Here is a 3,549-nt window from a genome sequence, read left to right as displayed (position 1 = left end):
TTTTTTTTTTTTAATAACTGGAGGGGAAAAAAGCCCTCAGACACCAAATCTAAGTTACAGCATCTTTTGGAAGCAATTGCACCATAGACATTAAGATGCACACAGACTCATAAATGGAGTGGAGTTGCTATCAAATACATTTAATTCTTTTAAATTGGGCTGACTGCTCAACAAACAAGGAATAATCATAAATTGTAAAGCATAAATTAGTGAGAAACTAGGTTTGTAGCCAACCCCTCCTGCTGTCAAAATGCTGTAAGCAGTACAGGTTCCTGTCTCTATAGCAATATGTGTAAGGCCATTTCTAAAACAGGAAAAAAAACCACACCCTAATCTTTAAACATTAAGTTAAGCAGTCAGGGCATGTTTAATAAGTAGTACTGCAGTTCGCCATCCACCCACTCAGCATTTTTTCCTGTATAAATGAGGAAATTGCTGCAGTAACATTTTAGGATGCATCATTTCAGTGAAAAGTATTTTTATACATAAATATACATATGCGTTCTATATATGTGTGTGTTCATATATATAGGTTGTGTATATATGTACACAGGCTATATACACACACACTTTTTAATATATATATAAACGACAAATATATGTATTGCCCTGCCCCTGACACAGCTACTTCCCCTTCCTTCCCAGACACCTCAGTTAGGGAAGACTTCAGCTCTCACATGATTTTGAGATTACCAAAATCTACATTCTTCATCAAGTCAAAGATGCAGCAGCTGGCTGATGGAGAATTAACAATGAGTAATGAGTTTCTCCATTTCATACGTTCTTCAAAAACTCACAACCCTGGCCCTTGTATCATTCATTAACGAGAAAAATCTTGCGTCTAAGTATGAAATTTCTGAAATTATTCAGCACAGTAAAGAGTTAAAAAACCCCACATCATTTCTTATCAGGTCACTATCAAATACTTTGAAAGCAATTAAAATTTAACCTATGTTATGTTTTTTTGAACTCAGCTTCCCACAAACTCACAGGAAAAGGGAGACACGCAAGCAGGGAACAAACCCAATCCCTGTATTATTCACACGTTTAATATCTAGAAAGGTTAATTTATTAAAATATTAAATTCAGTTCTGGGTATATTTTGTAACTACACAGAGTCTCAGAAATACCTCAAAACTATTCCTAACTATGTTTGTGGACATGAAAGTAGTTTTCATTTTGTCACTTTAGATGCCTTGCATTTTACTGTGTGTATTATTGAAGGAGGCTTTGCTCTAAAAGTGAATTAAGATTTCTAGCAAAAAAAACCCACACTTCCAAGAGTCAAGATGCACTGTTAAATTAATGACAAGCTACAGGTTATAACAGGCAAAAAAAATAAAAATTGAGCTTTGTTTGGGCAAACTACCCTTAGGTAAAAGGCATTAGGTAAAATAAGGTCTTAAAACACTCAGTAGGAGACAAAACCAGAAAGAGTTAATGAAGGTTTCCAACTTGCAATCTAAGTCCATGTACTCTGCTGACAACATACCACTAGGAAGAAATGCTTTTGAATTAACACCAATTTATTCAGAGAACTGTGCTCATCTTCCCCAGGTGATTGTATTTAATAAATCACCATAGAAATATGAACACACAGCCACAGCAGCCAGTCTGACCCTGCTGAAAATAACTAGTCTGAAGCAACAGTTATTTTTATTAGGGCAAACTGAACTACAAAGAATTTATTTCTAAACAACTACTCCACGGCTGTTATGGTCTGTTGGCTGCACAATTTAAGTATGCCTAAACACATTTACACATCTGACTCATATAATGCAAATATATTAAACAATTTACTAATTAAAAGCCTAGGATTGAGCACCAGCCACTAACAACTTCAGTATTTCTTGCACCACAGACACCAAACTGCAAATTACATTAGTCATGTGTTGATTGAAGTATTTTGAAAATACTCTTAAAATAAAAGTTTGTAGGCTTTTTCTTTCATTCTTCCATTATTTACATAGATTCTGTTAGTCATTTCGCACTCCCTAAGCCTTACTGCTTTTATTCAGAGTGAATTTTTGTGGTCCTGCACACCTACTCAAAGCAGTCCCTACTGAAAAGAGCAGGCATGAGGAGGCAAGAATAAAGCCCATTGATTACTGCTCCTACTGTGTGTTTCTGTAATGATTCAACTTCTTTAAAAGACAACAAGATGAACTTTTCCTGAGCATAGGAATTCCCACTGCATTGTCATCTCTGATGGATCCAGTCTGCTAACTCAGAAGCCACAAGATCTCCAATGTGTGCAGTTTGACATCTTTATCTGAAGGCCAGAGTCCCTTGGGGAAGGCTGACAGAACAAGACTGAAAAGTTTTCAAGATAGATCCTGATGGTTTAATTCCAGGTTGTCGGAAACTGCTGTGTGCAATCTGGGAGCCAACAAACAGCAGGAATGTGTCTTCCAGGAGAAGATTTGAAGCTGCTGCACCATGCTGTCCATGGTCATGGCACTGCTGCTGGCTGGATTCCTTTGAGTTACAAAAAATTTGACACATATCCAATCAATTATTTGCCATCAGGTTAGATATAAATTTTTAAGTTCAAATTGCTATTTCATTAAGTTCAGCTTGCCTTCACACACAACGGCATATGAAAAGTTTATGCAGTTATGCAAAAAAGTGCAGTTATAAATTTATCACTAATATTAGTATTTCCCCCATTCAGTGTAAAAAAAAAAAAGTACAATTTCTCTACACTAGAAAAGGAGTTTCAAGTCCACCAATCATTCCAAATAAATGCCATGAGAACAGGTGGAATTCGTATTGAAACTGAACAGCTGAATGGGCCACATGGGACAAAGGGAGTCTTGTACTAAACCCCCATACTTTAAATTTTTTCCCTTTTTTTTTTTTTTTTTTTCCTTTCGGCCTTTTCCTTTTCCCCTTTTGCTTTTTTCCTTTCGGCCTTTTCCTTTTTCCTTTTTGTTTTTTTCCCTTTCCACCTTTTCCTTTTTGCTTTTTTCCTTTCGGCCTTTTCCTTTTTCCCTTTTGGCCTTTCCCTTTTTGCTTTTTTCCTTTTTCCCTTCTGGTTTTTTTCCTTTTTGCTTTTTCCCTTTTTGTTTTTTCCCTTTCGGCCTTTTCCTTTTTGCTTTTTTCCTTTCAGCCTTTTCCTTTTTCCTTTTGGCCTTTTCCTTTTTGCTTTTTCCCTTTTGCTTTTTTCCCTTTCAGCCTTTTCCTTTTTCCCTTTTGGCCTTTTCCTTTTTGCTTTTTCCCTTTTGTTTTTTTCCTTTTGGCCCTTCCCTTTTTGCTTTTTCCTTTTTGCTTTTTTCCCTTCTGGCCTTTTCCTTTTTGCTTTTTCCTTTCTTCCTTTCGGCCTTTTCCTTTTTCCCTTTATGCTTTTTCCCTTTTTGCTTTTTTCCTTTTGGCCTTTTCCTTTTTCCCTTTTTGCTTTTTTCCCTTTTGGCCTTTTCCTTTTTGCTTTTTCCTTTTCCACCTTTTCCTTTTTGCCTTTTTCTTTTTTTGCTTTTTCCCTTTCGGCCTTTTCCTTTTCACCTTCATTTTTTCCCGCTTTTCTTTCTTTTTTTTTTTTCCTCGCAGCGA

The sequence above is a fragment of the Athene cunicularia genome, unplaced genomic scaffold, assembly GCF_003259725.1.
Source record: "Athene cunicularia isolate RWA unplaced genomic scaffold, athCun1 SCF_122, whole genome shotgun sequence".
NCBI lineage: Eukaryota > Metazoa > Chordata > Aves > Strigiformes > Strigidae > Athene > Athene cunicularia.
This window is presented reverse-complemented; position numbering follows the sequence as displayed.